Genomic DNA, 19,310 nt, shown 5'->3' with positions numbered 1-19,310 from the left:
AGGAAACGTACAAGGGCTAGATATGCCAGCCCCGGGCTTAGCTAAGAAGCTACAGGGAAACTTCGGTAATCTGACAAATTCATAGTTTTAAACAGCAAATCTTTGTTGTAGAACCCAAAAACTGTTTCCTAGAAAAGAAGAGAAACAAAACTGCAGTAATTAACAGAAGAGAACAGGCTTGCAGATCTGTTAGAAAGAACATTTTTAATATAGCACATTTTCCTACTCTTGATCAAGGCATTTCCACAGATTTTACAGTGGGATTGTTTCAGTACTGGCATCTAAAAATGCATTCTAAAATCTGAAACTTAACTGAATTATTTGTGTAATCATTTGCAGAATTTGAATGATATTCACATTCCTTTTAACTAACTGAATTATGAGCTAGTCATAATTATAATATGAATAATTTCTGTATCTAATTTGTAATATTTAGTAAATACTAACAATGTATATTGTACTGTGGCAATGTTTAGGAATCCAGTCATTAACCAGGCCCTTTGTGAGGCATCCTATACAAATTTTAATAGATTGTACAGTTAGAGACAAGAGGTTACAAGTGATTAGGACTAACAAAAGCAATGAATGGGAAGGAAAGACAACATTAATGAAAATATAATCATGCTGTTGACATTTCCTGAAAATACCAATATAAAAGCTCCATAATTTAAAGAAGATATCCCCATCTGTCATACCGTCAAGCCACCAACGTTTAGCTATATATTACACCTCTGAGCCTTCCTCACTGGTTGCCAATTATCTCAGTATACAAAACTTTAATTAGAAGGCACCAAGCTTTCTGCCTTGTAAACTTGTCTCAAATTTGGATATGACAACTTGTTTACAGACATTGACTGATGAGGGTGCCACTGAGGAGAGAGACTACAGGCTTCTGAAGAAATCTGTTTCTATGTCCTTTTGGTGGCTCTGTTTTCATCCTGTCTATAGGTAGACTCTCTTGAATGGAAGTCTGTCAGATTCTGTGTAGGAGCATGATTTTGTCCCCAAACCGAAACAATGTAGTAAAGCTTTTCAAATGCTATTTGTTTTCCTTTACAGAGTCTCACAGAAATTGGCTACAGGCTATATGAATGCTGAACCATTCAAAATCTGGTCACTTTGGTGAAAGAGAGTAGTTTCTGCCACATTTCTGCCAGTACGACTAGATTTAAATTCAAAATCTCCTTTACCAGATATAATGAGACCATGTCTGTTTTATACTGATAGATGGAAAAGCCCACTGGGTATCATTCTCTGCTTCAAAAGGTTGATGTCGTATACGGGTCATATAATTTGGACTTCATGGGAGGTACAATGCATCTGCCAGAACAGGAGGAAGAACATTTTTCATGATGCTGCTCTCAGAAAAACCCTGAAGTTGTCTGGGCATCTTAAAGAACTGTCACTTGGACATACAGATACAGAAATGCCTTCTTAGGAAAAACTTACATAAGAGCTTCATATAGAGTCTGTCCTATGCTATGGTAAGTAACTTATTAATTATTGTTTGATTAGATGATGCTCTAGACTTGTTTAGCAGATTGGTGGTGGTGTGTTTCATTGCCACCTTCAAAAGAGATTTGCAGAACATTGTTACTCTTATGCCGATTTATGAAGCACCTGCATTATCTTAGGAATCTGAGTTTCATAATGCTGTCCTACATGGCTTTCTGCCCTGACAGTGCTCCAATTAGATCTATCAGAAAGAATAATTAAGAATGCTTTTTTCAAATCTGATTCTAAATAAAACTCGTTTGGTAAAAAGAATTGTGCATGTAAACAGATTCAATACCACATTTTCAGGTTCTCCATGACCTGTAAACAAATTTCTGAAAGACACTGAAGATGACTTCAGAATACTCAAATCTTTCTTCTCCCAGATCCTTCATCAAGAACCTTAAGTTCCAGATCATTTTCTTGTATTTCAAGGATCGAGGAGATTATAGATATTAACAACACTAATACACAAAATCTCTCCTGCTGGTTACTTTTATTTGCAGCAGCTGAGCTGCTCAACTGAGAGTCATTTTTTCACTTGTCATCTCGTATTTGTTACAGCTTTAGTTTTGTACTGATGTCAGCATACTGTGATGTGACAAAACACGTTTTTAAGGAAAACTGGTAATTTGGGAACTATTTCCAAAGATGTCACTATGTGTTCATTGTTTTCACTAATATCTTCAGTTTTTAAGCCTGAAACTGTTAGAAGCTATTTTTCTGGTCTCTAGCAACCCTTCATCTCAGCCATGTTCTTTAAAAAAATGGATTTTAGTCCTGGAGATAGACTTAAAGGCTAGTTACAAACATCACCACCAAGTAAGATGCAGTCAGTGTAATTTCTTTCAGCTGTGCCCTCAGCTTACTTATCTGAGCACCCTACAAAGGATATCCAACAGTGAGGCAGTAGATAAGTTAAACACTGTTCTGGAAAATCAAGTAAAAGATGCAGCTGCTACCTTTAAAGCTGCTGAAGGATTCACAATATGTCAGTCAGTGTCAATCTATTGACTTTAAGAAAGTCTTTACTCTGTAGAGGTAATGAAGAAACTACAACCCTAGAACTAGGTCAGACATACTGTAAAATGCAGTAAAACCTATTCTAGACATAGCTCATGATCAATTTTCTTGGGGTATTTAAAGAGACCTTTTAATTTACTGGAACTTATAATGATAATATTTACTTGAGTTAGAGTTTCATGTATGCTTTCCACCATGACTTGATCTTAATGGGTCCCTCTCCTCACAGCATTTTTGTTATATTGGAAAGAAAAGGAAAGAGACCCGTACAGTTATTATTGCCTTGAATTCTTAGTATCACAGATAATGGAAAGCAGAGAAAACTGAGCCCCAATATCTATGGTATGGTTTTTCAAAAACAGTCTCTGAGTTTCCTAATAAAAACATATCTTTCCTTTGTTTTTCTTTAAGAAAAAGAATCACTTTAATTCCCAAGGAGACAAAAATTGTGTTTGAAGAACCATATCTGAAAGCAAGGCTCTGTCTGACCTTCAACAAATTCTGTAAGGAATTAAGGTAAGAAAAACTGACTTGTAGAAAAAAAAAATCAAGCTTTTTTTTTTTTTGTCCACCTGTTACAGCACATGCATGGTATGTATCCTACTTCTCAGGTATCTAAGAAACAGTTTAGCGGTGTTCTAAACTTATCTGTAAGCTCTCAAGCGACTCTCTGCTGTTCCAGCTGAAGATGGATACAAGGCAGCTAATTTGCTACCACCAAGGGAAAATGTTGTAACATAAAAACATTCACTCCCTGAGCTTCAAAACTGTCGAGTGCCTAGGGAGCCTGACTATTTGTAGAGTTGATACTATGCATATGCTTCCTCTGTAACTGTTACACGCATACATCTGGCATCTGTCTCTGTGTTAAACAGACTTAATTGTCCCTAGTATTACTATGTAAAAAGCCTCTAACCTAGATGGTTAAAACAAAACAAAACAAAACAAAAATAATGAAAGGATATATGTGTTTTTTGTAGAATTATTTTTGCATTATTGGCAAGATATGCAGAGAGCTCTGCACTATGACTATTGGCAAAATATTTTAGCTCTGCCTTCCAAATAACTTTAAAGAAAGATCACGCTCTTTGCTTAGCATGACATTTGGCACCTTGTAAAGCCTCTTAATCAAATGGGGGTGTTATAGCTGGAATCCTTTCGCTGGAATCCCTTTTTCCATTTATTGTCTTTTTTTTTTTTTTTTTTTTTTTTTTTTTTTTTTTTTTCCCCTTGATTGTTGATCCTCCCTCTTATATCCACATCGGACTTCAGAGCATTTAATCACTTGCCAGACGTATCTGGACTGATTCTGAAGATATGTTTGGTTTTTGGTTTTTTTAAGTGATATTAGGGGGATTCTGTATGTTAGTACATTATTGAGCTCACTGTTGTTAGTAAAGTTAGCAAAGACTCAGGCAAAGCACCTGATTTCAGATTTCAATATGTTCTTAAAAGATCAAAGAGCATGGCAAATCTTGTTGTTTGGTTAGACAGACCATGAGAACAGCAATAATCTAAAAGATGGAGGTAGCTGCATAGAACTAATACTAAATTGAAGGCCTTTTGAAGTTATTTTAACCTTTGTGTCAATGCTCATCTCAGAATGTCCCAGCAAAGTAAAAAAAAAAAAAAAAAAAAAAAAAAAAAAAAAAAATTAAAAAAAAAAAATCTAATTGGGAAAACACACAGAAATTAGTTCTTCCTGTAAAGTAAGATAAGAAAATGCTGGTGTTTTGACATCTGACATAATTCATGATGGCAAAAATGAAATTTGTTCAGGGTGCTTCTTTTACTAAGATTTATTTGTTTGAGTATAAAGCATAGTCTTTCCTAAGTACCTGCCTAAGTCTATTTAGGATACGGGGAAAAGATATTCCTACAGCTGAGGTCTTCTGAAGACCCTGATTTCCTCCTACCATGTGCACTAAATCCTAGTGAGCAGGAAGACAGGCTATAGTTTTTTCACACCTCTTGTTTAAACTTTATTATCATGGAACTAGGAAGCAAACCAGAGAGAGCTTCCATCTAACCTGCTATTTAAGGGAGAGTTCTTGTCAATCAAGGGACTGGGAAAAAAAATCCACATGAAGTAGACTTGGATGCTGAATATTAGCTTCTTCAGATGCCTAGCAGCAGCTATAAGATAGAAAATAATTTCATTCAGGAAACAGAGACAGTTACATAATCTAATTTCTGACAATTAAAATTAGGCTAGAATTCTTATGCTGTCTCTAGAGGCAATGGAGAAGGATGAATTCAAAGAGCCATTCAGAATGTCAGTGATTCGCTCCAGATCTAAACCACTTCCCAGACAGGCCTGCATATCTTCACTGAATGTGCTTCGAGTTGACGTCTTGAAGTTATCTAACTCTGTGTTACAGATACATACCCATCAGTCTTGCATTTCCCATTAGCTGTCTTAAGCTTTTCAGCACTGAGAAAATTGTCTGTTTTGAGTCAACGGGCCCAATATTCCCTATTTTAATGTAGATGTGATTTAGGTATGTAACACAGCATCATGAATCCCCCTTCCAAGATGTGCTTATATCAGGCTGCTATTTTTTTTTTTTTTTACACAATTTGTGTCAAAGTGCTGCATTTTGAATGCCTGAACACACGGGAATATGATGCTCTTCATTGATGCAAAATTGTGGCTGATCCACTCCCATCTTGTAGCTGCTACTCTGGCTCCAAGTTCTTATCAGAACTTTACCAGGGAGTTGCTTTTGCTGATCTATAGGTGGTGTCACATTTACACAGGCAAGATACTTGACATGGTGTGAAGAAGCTATATTTTATTTTATTTTATTTTATTTTATTTTATTTTATTTTATTTTATTTTATTTTATTTTATTTTATTTTATTTTATTTTAATTTCCAGAAATTTAGCAAGGGAAATCCAAACCAGCTGATCAACTATACTTTGTCTACAGAGCAAGCTGGCATCTGAAGTATGACCAGAACATCATCCTAGATCCTACTGGAATGTAGAGTTGGAGGCAGATGAGAGCCAGCATCCTTCTTGCCAACTCTTCTGTCCAGCCATACCTTGCTTTTTCAGCCCAGGCTCTGTTGGCTCACAGATCTAGCTGAATCCTAAACACAGAAGAGTACTGAATACCTTGTAAAAATGCTAAATTCCAATTTTCCATTTAATCTACAGTTCAGGCATTACAGATCTTCTGCAAATATTACTAAAGCTTTTGCTTAACTAGGAAAATAATAGGGAGGGAGCTTTATGAATCATAGCCCATATTTATGTATCAGATTTTTCACGACTACCTCTCTGTCTTGGGAGTACAGAATTGCTAGCCTTGGATTTTGGAATTCAGACTTAAAAGTTATCTGAGATGCCCAAAATTAAATCATAGTATGTCACTTCTCTCCTTTCCAAGGAGAGAACCAATAAAAGTTACTGATATAGAGCAGCATACCCGGAATACTCATCAGCCACTGATTCCATTCTCAGAAATAGTTCTGATATCAAAATTATCATTTTAAAGGTTGAGTAGGATTGAGCTCTTCTATTCATTAAGTCTGTGGCTTTTAACATCAACCTAAATACTCCTCTAAATAAAATCTCAGCTTAAATATGGCATGTGCTTTTTGATTCAACAATGTTGAATTAGTATTTCTTAGAGAGTCAGGCTGGGGTGATAAACAACTGTCAACAACTTTGTTCATTAAATATCAGTCACAGTCCTCTGAAAAGCTGACACACTTATTTAGCAGCTAATTTTTCTTTAAACATAATCATGTGGAAAACCAGTGATGGTAATCCTGTAGAGTGTATCTGCATTACCAAATGTTCTCATGATATATTACCACAGATACATTTAGTCACTGCAGCCTATTGGTCTACATGATGTACAAATAAATTCAATTGCAGCTTGATGTTACAAACCGCTTTCATCCACAGTTCACTGCACCTTTATAACTTCAGGAAGCATTTCAGAGTCATGCTGGACAGTGTAGTAAAGTGAATGTTCACAACTTATATTGGGATACAATATATATTGGGGTAAATATTTTCAGTTTTCTCTAAAACTGAATGCTTTTTTCAGTGGAAAAAAGCTAAGGGATATTAAAAAGAAAACAATCATTTTAAAAATATATGAAAAATATAAAATTAACACAGGAAAATAAAAGGCATTTATTTATTCGGTTAACCACTCTGAATGAAAAGAAGTTATTATGTAAGTCTGATTTTCAATTAAAAAAAAAATCATATATTAAATCTAAATGTTTATGTAAAATGTCTTCCCTCCTGTTTCCTAGGGTTAATTAATTAGAAATTCATTTGTTTGCAATCTTTCTTTGAAAAAATAATATCTAAATTAATATACGTATTTTGCTTACTGTGAGAATCTGTTCTATAAAACAGTTGACAAATATTATCCTTGAATATAATTGCTTATTTAATTTCAAACAGGAAATCAAAGTGGAGTAAAAATACGATAGAAAACATTTCACATAGAGATGGAGATGTAGATTTGTCACTTTTTATTTTCTGTCCTTAGAGACAAAAATACAGCGTTTTCTATAAGCTTTCAGTGTCACAGTCAGACTGTTCTAACTATGATGACAACATGCATCTTTGATGACATGAATGAATACATCTAAAATTCAAGTCTTCCTTCTAGCAAAACTGTAATCCTGTGCAGAAGGTCAATGACAATCTGCCTATTAAGGACAACTATTTCCAAGTAGTAAGCAGCATGTTTGTTAGGATTTTTCTCTCTGCATTGCTATATGATATCTGCAGGGACATGCATCTATTTACCACACTAAATCCTGTTGTTCATCTTTTGCGTCTAACATATCCTTTTTTCATTTCCTAGAGGTAGACAAGCAGAACTGGTGTTATTGTTAGCATTCTCCAAAGACACAGTCAATGCAGATCTAGCTAATCCCCTCCTACTTATTATTCAGCAATCAGTTTCTGCCAATAGGATTTGGGAATCCCAAAAGACAATGCTTAAAGGGAAGGGTTAAATTCAGCTTGTTTAATGACATTCTCTGTTCCTGGGATCATTCATCATATTCATGGAATTTGTCCCATGGAGGGACCTAAGGCTGCCAATTAAAATAAATTAAACTGGATGGACAGCCATCTGAGTGAATGAGATGGCTGTCATGATCTGAAGTAACTTCATTAATGGTGAGAAGCTATGTTGGTACAGACAGTTCTTTTAATCTGCTCCAAAGGCCCACATATTCCTTGCAGAAAGTTACATCTGGGAGGTATCACCTCTAGAGCTAAGCTCCCTGAGAAGCGATCATATTAAGAGAAACCTTCTGGGGTACTTGATTTAACATTAAAGTGAATTTAACAGCTACTACTAACTTTTTGAGAGACTAATTGTATTATCAAAGGCTACAATGGGGAATGTAAAGCCTTCTGAGAACAGATCTGTAATATAGATAAAATCCTTAAGTCATGCCATGTGATTATCTTTAAATGTAGCAATAGCTTGGGTGCTAAAACACACCCAAATTTAAGATCTCTTGTGCCTGTCTAAAATCTCTCTCTACTCACCAAAATTATGGGGAATGTCAAATGTTTGGTACAGGAAAAAGACAAAATCATTTTAAAACATCTTATTTACTCTGTGTCCTCTTTCAATGTCTTCAGGTGTGCCGGGTGCTCACTAGGGTAAATTCTATCAAATGTGTTATTCAGCTTTTTGTGATATATATTTTAATCTTTCAATTTTAATTGGTTTTCACAAAGAATATACAATTTCCCTCATTTTCAATGAAATTACATATGATTAAAATCAAACATGAATGCATCATATTCCTGAACTAGGGCATATAATAGCTAGAAAAGCTGCTATTAGTGCAGACATTAATTTCATCTATGAAAATTAAATCTTGCTCAAAATATTACAAGATAATTACTTGACAATTTTTTTTTTTTATTTTTTTTTTTTTTTTAAAGTTATAGAACAAATCCTGGCAAAAGAGACTAGTGGATTGGGGTCGGGTGATTCTGGCAAAGTTACAGGACAAAGGCAATTTTTGTATCAAATTTTGACACGTTTGTCAGAGATCACCTTCATATACATACTCAAACATAAATGTTCACAAGGATATTGTTGAATCTATATTACAGAGTCAAAGCTGTGTCTACAATACATACATTTTCATACATTTGTCACACATACATATGAAAAGTACTTAATTACCCTATTAAAAATTTAAAAGTACAAAAAAAGCCATCTTGAAACTGAATGTATGAGAGTAAAGCTTTCAAGACTTGCACGACAGAACAAAAGATACAAGGCTAGCATTCATCTTGTAAACCTCCTATGCTACAATCAAGTGCAGTGACAACAAGGCTAAGGTGTTCACTGCCTGAAGAGGTGAAAAGAGGTGATTGTAAGAAGTGTGAAGACAATTTTATGTCCATAATGCATTTATCCCAGAGTGCAAGGACATCTGTTAAAATGCTTTCTCTTAACAAGCACCTTTAGAGATACTTGACTAAAAGCCGGTAAAGAATCACAAATACAGGATAATTTACGAACGGACTGTAAGGCATTAGAGAGGACATACACTGCAATCTCATCGTGTCATAGAAGTGTATCCTGTGATAATTATGACTAATTAATAGTTATATCAAGAAACACCTGCTTATCTCTCATGCACAGAGCAAAACCTGTAACATTCTCAAAACATGCTGGTAGTGTTTTGGTTTTCCATTTCTCCTATGGAGATCTCCCAGAGGCATGCAGAATCCATCACACAGTGAAGTGGACCTGGGAGCAGATCAGGAGATGGCGAGGAGCTATTAGATGTTTCTAATTTATTCTTCTAAATAGAAATTGCTTAAAGAATATGAGGAGGGAAAGAAAAAATAACTGTCCCCTGCATTAAATGCATGTATATTCCTTTAGTATTTGCAAATCAAATGTCACAGAATCACAGAATCTTCTAGGTTGGAAAAGACCTTGAAGATCATCCAGTCCAACCATAAACCTAACATTGACAGTTCTCACCTACACCATATCCCTCAGCGCTATGTCGACCCTACTCTTAAACACCTCCAGGGATGGGGACTCCACCACTGCCCTGGGCAGCTCATTCCAACACCTAACAACCCGTTCTGTAAAGAAATGTTTCTTAATATCCAGTCTAAACCTTCCCTGGTGCAACTTGAGGCAATTACATCTTGTCCTATCTCTTGTTACTTGGTTAAAGAGGCTCATCCCCAGCTCTCTGCAACCTCCTTTCAGGGAGCTGTAGAGGGCGATGAGGTCTCCCCTCAGCCTCCTCTTCTCCAGACTAAACACCCCCAGTTCCCTCAGACGCTCCCCGTACGACCTGTGCTCCAGACCCTGCACCAGCTCCGTTGCCCTTCTCTGGACACGCTCAAGTCATTCAATGTCCTTTTTGTAGTGACAGGCGAGAGTCTCACTACAAAAAGTCTTGCCAGACTCTCAAGATCCTCAGAAGTCAGTTTGCTTGTCCCTGATTTTTGGAGTGTCATTTTAGTGACAATTCCATCTTCTGACTTTCCATCTGCTACCAAAGGAAACAAACTTTTTCAAAACTGAATAGCTTTGCACATCCACTGGCCTTCCACCACATTTGTTTCACTAATATTCCTGGTCATGACAGTTTTGTCCTCCTTGAGCTTCTCCACAAGGCTGTTAGTCTCCCTGTGCTTAATTATGTTCACTAGACCTGTTTCTGTTGCACTGCTTACAAATATAAATACTAACAGTAACACATAGTTCCATGAGCAATTGAAATAATTAAAGCTTATTTTCTGCAAATCTTTGTATTATCATTAACTAATGTGTCTTGGAAGGCACAGTCTGGTTGAAGCTTTCTTGGTAACTGAGGCATTATTAATGACTTGCTTCAGTCAAGAGTCTTCAGTGTCTAATAATCTGTGACATCAGTTTTTCACTTATACTGGGCACTTACATAGTCTATTATAGCTGTCTATATCCACAAAATTTGTGGAAACTTATTTTTGAGGTCTGTGTCCTTGGATAGATACTGGTTCAGAAGTTACAGTTAATCGGGGAAACAGGCAGACACAGATTGCATTTCCATGGAGTTATTTCTTAAAAAACCCTGAAAATGTACATAAAAATCAAATTCTTTTCCATAACTGTTGTTGAAAGACAGTTCTCCCTACATAGGATGGGGTTTTTTCTTGAATATCCTGAAGGCACCTAGTAGATCATGAATGCTACCATATACTACTTTATTTTCTGTGTTTTTCAAATCTCACTTTCTGACCAAATCGATGTAAAATATGTTTCAATGACTTCTCACTGAGAAGATGAGACTGATTAAAATGATTCACTAATCTTTCCAGACTGATTCTGACACTCAGACACTTCCACTCGGTATTACTTTGTGCTCTTCAACCATAAAAGTACATATATTTACACACATTTACACCTTAACTAAGGAATGTATGTGGGACTTAGCCCCAGATTCTGACACTTATGTGCCTCCAAGGAAGGAGTCCATATGCCAGGTAGGTGTCTAACTTCCCTTTATAGTACATGGAGACCTAGTCAGGAGAGTCAACATAATGCACATGCTAATGTAGATATTTACAGTTGACCTGAATCCCACTGCTAATTAACTTTATGAATGTGGACCAAAATTGTACTCCAGATGTCTAAATATAGATGTAGGTTAACATCTTTAGGCAGAAATATTTGAAAATACTTGGTTCCCTACCATAAATACGGCATTATTAGTCTTCTGTAATGAGACATTTTGCACAAAATCTTGGCAGTGATTATGAGCAGAGCTGCAGAACTGACACCTAATTGGATTCTTTTTGTTTCTGTGTTAGGAAAAACCTATTTTGATTAATCAGTCTTGCTACAAAAACATGCTATTTCTTTCACAGCAGTTTTCAAGAAAGCTGTTCTGAAACTTCTTGGAAGACACACTCCAGCTTGTTATGCCCAGCTGTGTTACATCACACAACAACACACTCACACATGATTAATAAAAACTATATCATCCTACACCAGTCAAGAAAAAAATAATTTAAGTTAACTTGGTTATATATTCCTTTCTGTTCCATAAGTATAAAGATCTCCTAATGCTACTTTAAAAACCAGAGCAGATTAGCTTCTCACACCTCGAGAAAAGGACAAGAAAGGAGAAGTTTCAAGAGATTACAGGACAAAATTAACCATAAGAGGCCAACATATTTCTATCAGATCAAAATATAAACATTAGGAGGAAAAAATCCAAAAAGCTGAGGCAATACTTCTGTTGACAACTGTTTCTCTAAATCAGAATTGTAAATTTAGCCTTACCATTCTCCAGCATGCACATTATAAATCTTCATCCCACAATAAATATCACTTATTTGGATCCAGTTTTAACTAGCATCCAACGACAGTTCACAGAAGGAAGGGAAATTTATAAGTATAAATTTCCAGGTCAAAAAACTTTAAACCTAGCAAGCTTAAACATGCCATTTTCTACATGAATAGAAAAAAAAAAAACCAAACCACTTTTAATATGGAACATCTATCAACAGGTCATTCTGAGGAAGTTAAAGCACAAACAAAAATTTACAAGTATGCACCTAATATATGTAGGCAAATGTGCAAAGAATATACTTGCTTGGTATATACTGGTATATACTGGTATATACTAGTATACACTTGCTTTGCTTAAAGGAAAAATCCTATTAAAAACTAAATAAAATTTTTAAAAGATATCAGTGATTATAAAAAACTCCCAGTTCATTTTTAAAACAGTTTCTTTTTCTCACTAAGTCACAAATCCCTTCAAGCCTAAGTGGTTGTGCTTAAGCTGAGCTGTATTAGGTGTGGCTTTGTTTATTTGTTGTTTGATTGTTTTTCTTTAAACTGGTATTAAACAATACTGGGGGAAAAAAAAAAAAAAAAAGAAGTGATGTAACACAAATGAAGTTTTATCTCCAGTAAGCTCTAATCCAGAATGTACATTTTTACTTGAAGATTGTTTTATCAGTATTGGTTCTGTTATACATATGTAGCAAAAATACATAACTGTAACCAGTTCCATAATCTAAAATTAAGAATTAATTTTGCTTTGTGGAAAAAAGAAATGTGATTAATTTTAAAAGATGTCCCAAACTGGACTCTAGCTAAGCCCTAACTTTAGTTCTTCCATACCTGCAGGGTCTTACTGAAAAGGAGGTGAGCTGAAATGAAGACAGCAGGACTTTTTATCCCATGCATATCTAGAGGATCTCCTTTTAGAAATATATATGTGTATCTGTAGTCATGAACAGGAGAAATATCTTCTGAAAACTATGCTTGCTTTAATGAAATATAAATTATTGCTAAATATGTGAACCACAATGTATTATTTAACAATTCTTTTTATTTTCTTATTTTTCAGTATTTGTTTCTCATCTTCTTTTTTTGTTTGTGTGTTCATGTTTCTCTTCCTCTGTTCCTCCTTCATAACATATATAAGAATGCTCTTTTCATACTGACATCTGGTTTTCTGAAGTGTCTACAATTTTACTTTTCCTGTGACACAAAAATAACCAGAACTAAAAATAAGCCCCAGAATTAATCTCCAAAGCTGAACAAACCTGAATTGTTATCACATTTTTAAATTTTACTTCACATATAATAATCAGTTCTGAGTATTTTCCTCATGAATTACATATTTAATAAACTCATGATTGTATATTGACAGTAGTTACATGACACCAAGTGGGACAAGGAGTCAGTCACATGAACTCACAGAAGCAAAAAGCAAAAATATTTTAATCTTTATATTTTTAGTCAGGTATAGAAATACTCACAATATGGACAGGCAGATTGTAAATTAAAAACTTTTTCATTCTCAGCTGAAATCTGTGTCTTGCAGTAAAGCAGGTAATAATACGAAGTATTTAATGCTTTAGCAAAAACTGCCTTTTCAATAAATTTACACTTGGCAGTAATAAGCTATATTGTGCAGTGTTTAATCTGCTCTAAAAAAAGTGGGAAGAAATTCTTCTGCCCAGCTCTCAGGTATTAAGTCCGTACATCTTTTATGTTGACAGTTCAGCTTCGGGCTATAAAATAGAAGAACCTGTTCTACATCTACTGTTTAAAACAAGAGCAGAAAAACTAAACCTCCATCAATCTGCTGTCTTCATTTTATGGCTTATCTGTGGCAAAAATGAATCATAAGAAAGATTTGTTCTGATTCCACAGACAGATCCATCAACCTGCTGGTACCTGTGAACCATGCTTTCCTATAGAGATTGGTGGTAATGGTGCAGTTGCAGTATTAAACATACTATAACAATGAGCTACTGCTCTTCACTTACAATTACAGTAAGAATCTGTAATAAGAATGTATCTAGAAAATGTGCTTGCACACACCACGCACCAGAAGTAATACAAGTTCCCACAGCTGTTTTTGTTCACATCTGTACTTCCTCCAAAGGGCATAATTTCTTTGAGAAGCTCTATGAGGACAAAAGCAAATAGCATAAGACAGTGATATAATTTTGAATATCTTTTTCAGAAGAAATTTCAGTCCAAATCCTTTAAATACAAAATGCATACAAATATGTGGTTTCTTCATCAAAGTTCTTGTGAGCTCTTCAAGAAATAACACAGTCTATCCAGTTTTGAGATGTGAATTTTTAAGCTGCGACTTTTCAAAAAACCAAACCCTACACAGCTTTATAATCTCACATTTAAATTTTGGATCACAAGAGAAGACAGCTAGCAGATGAAGTATTTGCTCACCTGAAAGAAGCAGTTCAACAGACTGAAGTCTACTTGTGATGGTATGTAGGGTGAGGATAGCAAAGGAAAGCAAAGTCGGGAATGCTTGAAAAATAAAATATTTTTAGTTAACAAGAAGAAAATTAAAATGCTGTGGAAAGGATTCATTTCACATCTGAATTCCTCTCCCAAAATGGTCTCTGATTTCATCTTAACCTTCTGAATAGCCATGTCTGAAAAAGTGCGGTAGCAGTTCATTAAAGTGCTCAGATCTTTCAGTTAAGGGCCACTGCAGATCATATTCAGGAATAGCTCCCAGTGAGGTAAATATTCAACTCAGGGCAAAAGGGAGTGTACAGTGGAGTGGTGATGCACATGGTTTAGTGTAGTAACACTGCATATAGTTTCATCTTCTTTTTTTAGATAGCTTTATCCTGACAGCAATTTCAATATGCTTTCAAGTCCAGTGCCAGAAAATATCAACTAAGTGGAGAAAAAAATCGAGACATTCTTAAGAAATGATAGTTCAGTTTGCTTTAAAGCATGACGCAAATGTGAGGAAAGGGGACAGAAAAACACACAAGTATAGTTTGCTGGCATTTACTCCATAAAGATTGTGAAAAATGTATCTTCTATGGATTTTTTGGATATTTGCAAAGCATGAAAAAAACAGCTAATTACATAAACTATCAACAACTTCCCATGGAAAGAGCTTATAGGGTTTCTGACCTGATACCATATTCATTTAATCTAATTTATGAAACTGCTTGAGGAAAGATTCAGCTGCTTTCTGAAAGACTGACTTGGGGATTATTTGAGCTGTATAATTGTTCAACTGATCAGACAAAAAGAAACATTTTGTTTTACATTAATCTTTCAGAAATGGGCAATGAATTTGAGAAATAAATTGCTGTCTAAAATTCTTGCCAAAAAACATCTAGCTGAGAGCAACCACAATTACTTTTTTTTTAACAGTCTCATTTTCTTATTTTCAATCTTTATTCAACATCTGTTCTTTCCCCCCTCCACTGTAACATAATTATGCAGAAATTCAGCATAAGTTGAGCAGTTAATAACAGGCAGCTTAAACATTTTTTCACACTGATGCCCTGCAGATGTTTCTTTTTTTTTTTCTTTTTTTTTTTCCTTTGGCTTCTCATTTAATTCTATACATTTCTTTCCTGATCTTGAAGTATGCTCTCACAACAAATAGAAGCACCTGAAAATAAGTCTGTGAAATGCACATGTTCATAAGACCTTTATTGTGGTAGGTAGTGCATTTAAAGGGACAGTGAAATTCAGTTTGTCCAGTTAAAGCAGAAGAAATTTGACTGAGATGATAGTCTCTCATTACACTCACTCCAGAAAGACTTCCAGAGCTTTGAAAGTCATTCTTATAAAGATTGACAGACTTTCAGTATATATATCTCTGTATATGTTTTCTTTCCTCTAAAATAGGTTCGCTTTGCTTTTCTGTATTTGACATAAACTCACTACACATCTCAAAAGTAATCATGGCTCCATGATAAATAATCCTCATTTTGTAATACTTCATTTCAGTAATTAGCACTTGACATTTAGCCTAAAAGAGATGGAAAAATGTTATACTGACAGATGTTCAAAAGGTCCACTAAAATATAAGAGTTCCTCCGTGCAGAAACAGGTACAAGATGTTGTTTTCCCCTGAATTTCTGGAGTTCACTGATTAAGATAAATAAAGGATCATAATTCATCTAGGAAAAATGTTTAAAGAAGTCCAGGTTGACTAGGAAAAAGTACTGAAAGTCTAGTAAATCTTCACTTTATTTCAAACCATTAAAAAGGAGGATATAAACTGCAAAAGACAATACTATGCAGAAATAGAATGGCTTTCATTTTATGTGATACATGAAAACCAACAAAGCACAGTAAGTGTAATTGAATGTACAACCTATTGTAATTAGAGGATTCTATCTTCAGGTTCACATAAATACCTTAACTGGAATTATTCCATGAATGTTGAATTGGTTTATAAAAGATGAATCCAAACAAGCCTGATAAGGATGAATGTTTTCCCCAATGGGTTTAGTAATGTATAACTTCACATTTGCATTCTGAGCACTGAATAACCTCATATTGTCACTGTTTTATTTTTATGGTTTTAGTATTTGAGGCAATCATTGTATATTTTACATATTTTCTGGCAGAGTTGTGTAAAAATTTTTGATTTGAATATTTTCCCAGCCTGGCTGCTGCATGAAATTTTTACGTTTATATGGAGTTTCACTCACATGTTTATTATGCTATAGTTGGACATGTTACTACACTTTATCAAAGAGATACCATGTAATCTGGTGGCTGCTGCTGGAGGAAAAAATTATCTGCTTTCATTTGTTTCACAAGAGGTGCTGAATAGTTAAAAATTAGTACAGAAGACACATAAATTCCTAGTTTATCTGTGAAACATTTGATCTTTAAGAGGGTCACAAAACTGCAGCTTCTAACCTGCAGAGTTTAAAGTAAAAGAGAAATTATGCCATTGCAGTAGTAAGGTAGGTTTGACACGGATGAACAGAAGAATGTTCCTTACCTAAATATGATTTTTTTAAAAAAATCTGAGAGATTAATATATTTTATTTGGGCAAAATTACGTGTAGGATAGTTACAGATTATGAGATTATTTCATCTTTTTTGTTCTTCTGAAAGATGTCTGTTTTCCCTCCAAGGCAGAGGATAAAAATAATTTTCAAATGGAAAAAAAAAAATCCAAGAGAACCAAAACCAAACTCCAATTTCAAATCCCCTTTGTGATAAGGTAAGAAAAAGCATTTGATTTTTATAAACAATATCTAATGCTGGAAGCTACATTAATAATGAAAGATTACATGGATAGTTTTTTGTAATGTGCCTAGACAAGTTAGCCATGAATATGTGCATATGTAACAGAAAAATTTTACTTTGTGAAAAAGTAAAATTTCCATGAAGGAGTTCTTCAGCATAAGCTTGAAAATACTATCTTTATAGTTTCACTTTTAAATTATTGAAGTTACAGAAAACTCTTTTTGTCCCACACTGTCATCAACTGCTTCCAGCAAAGGAATCAAAATAGAAGAGGCAGTTTGGAAGCAGGCTGGAAATGCTAAAGAATGTGAGAAGATACTGAAGGACACCCTGCATCTGGTATATCCTGAAATTATGTTGGAATTCTGATTAGAACTACCTGATGTGTAGTGTGTTGCTACTTATTGTGCACTCATGTGTGCCTAGAAAATTGGGATTCTTGGAACTGATCCAGGCAGACTGCGATTTAAAGTGGTTTATTAGGTTATCATCGTGGGCTGAAAAAAATAAAAAAATAAAAAGAAAAAAGTAAAAAAAAAAAAAAAAGTTTAAAAAGTTACAACAACATCTTCAACACAAATACAGAAAACTCCTAGATGGATATGTGTGCTATGGTTTATGGTAGAGTTTTTCTGCACATAATCATAGTTTGTATGAACAAAAAAGTAATGCAGTACTGTATTGTTGCACTACAAATTGCACCCTCCTCAGCTAGCTTCAATAACCTCTTCCAAGCATCATACAACTCTTCAGTTTCAGCAATTACTGATAGGAATTCTACTAAATAGAGTACTATAGTAAGCTACTACAATGATTTAATTTAGTTTTATGATATTGGACTCATTGATTTCTATGCCGATGTGAAAAAGATGCACAAATATTTCTTCTTAAAATGACTAATATCACCAGAGTCATGACTTCAAGACATCACGAGTACATGACTTCATGACGTCAGGAGGAGCAATTCACAGTACTGCTACTGACACTGAATGTCTACTGTACGTACTCTTTTCATATGTTAGGGTAATTCTGAGGAACTAATTTTATGCAAAATCAATTCCTCTTAGATTTAAAGTACAAGAGCAAAGAATAGTTATATTTGTTAGAAGAAAAAAAATATTTTCTGTACATGAAATTAAAGATTTTTTTCATGTTATTTACCAACAACAGAGATTTTTTTAATTGCTGTTAAGTAATGTTCCCTGTGCAGCAGTAAAGATATGATTACTGTACACACATGACATCACTTCAAAGTTCTACCAAGACATGATAGTTGTCAGAAGAAAGTAATGTCCTCATATCTTTGCAGAGGAAAATTTTCCTGGCTTTAAAATATGCTATTTAAAAGGCTGACAAGCCTCAATTTAGACACACCAATATTTTTTTTTTATTTTTCTTCCATCTGCCCGTCTGCTCTATACTGAGCCTGCAGTTCACTAGAGGCCTCTAAAAGGAAGATTTCCATCTTGTTTTCTTGGATACCCACAAGATGTACACTGGCACACTGATACTTCACGTGGTGAAATTCCTCCTGAATCATCTTCAACTCTTATTCTATCCTTTATCTTCTGATATTTCATACGTTTTCTGTTTTCAATATCGGTGCTGTTCCACATATCGTTAGAAATGTCTTTCTCATCAAGAGGTTTGATTTGTATTCTTATCTACAGATTTCATCACCTTAGAGTTTTCTGACATCATTGTCAAAATTCCTAGGAAATGTTTTATCTGGTATCTACTGCTTGAAACTGTAGTATTGTAAAGATACAATTCTGTGCAACTCTGCATCTATGTTGTTAAAGGTATAAAATAGATATTGATACACAGAACAAACTTCAGGTATGATAAAATAATAGTGCCTGTTTATGGATCTTTCATTAAAGAAAAAGAGAGTTCAATGATACCTTATTTATAATTGAATAGAAAAGTCATGGGTTTGGGACATTTTGACATAAACATAGCCAGAGTTCAATGTTACCCTTGCCTTCCTACATGAGCTATTTCAATACAGATTGTCTTGCCCTGACCTTCGGCCTTCTGTGTCAAGTTAGAGGTTACTAACATCCAAATGCATCTGATTATTAACCATATTTATTACCGTAGTGATCATTTCTGGAATGTGTGGGAGATAACTTCCTGACACAGCTGGTGAGTGAACAGACCAGAGAAGGTGCCCTGCTGGATCTCCTCTTTGTGAACAGAGAAGGACTGGTGGAGGATGTGTCAGTTGGAGGACGACTAGGGCACAGTGATCAT

At 34.8% G+C, this 19,310-nt stretch overlaps 1 protein-coding gene across 1 annotated transcript in view; it reads right to left on the bottom strand.

Annotated features, from left to right (window-relative positions):
- Window positions 1-19,310, bottom strand: part of PCDH17 (protocadherin 17) — a gene marked incomplete at its 5' end in the record, with an annotated part of 89,091 nt that overhangs the window by 14,706 nt on the left and 55,075 nt on the right. The gene's annotated exons all lie outside the window — the stretch shown is intronic.

This window comes from Athene cunicularia (assembly GCF_003259725.1).
Source record: "Athene cunicularia isolate RWA chromosome 1 unlocalized genomic scaffold, athCun1 chr1_part1, whole genome shotgun sequence".
NCBI lineage: Eukaryota > Metazoa > Chordata > Aves > Strigiformes > Strigidae > Athene > Athene cunicularia.
Note: the sequence above shows the minus strand (reverse complement) of the source record. Positions and strands in the feature narration are given on the sequence as shown.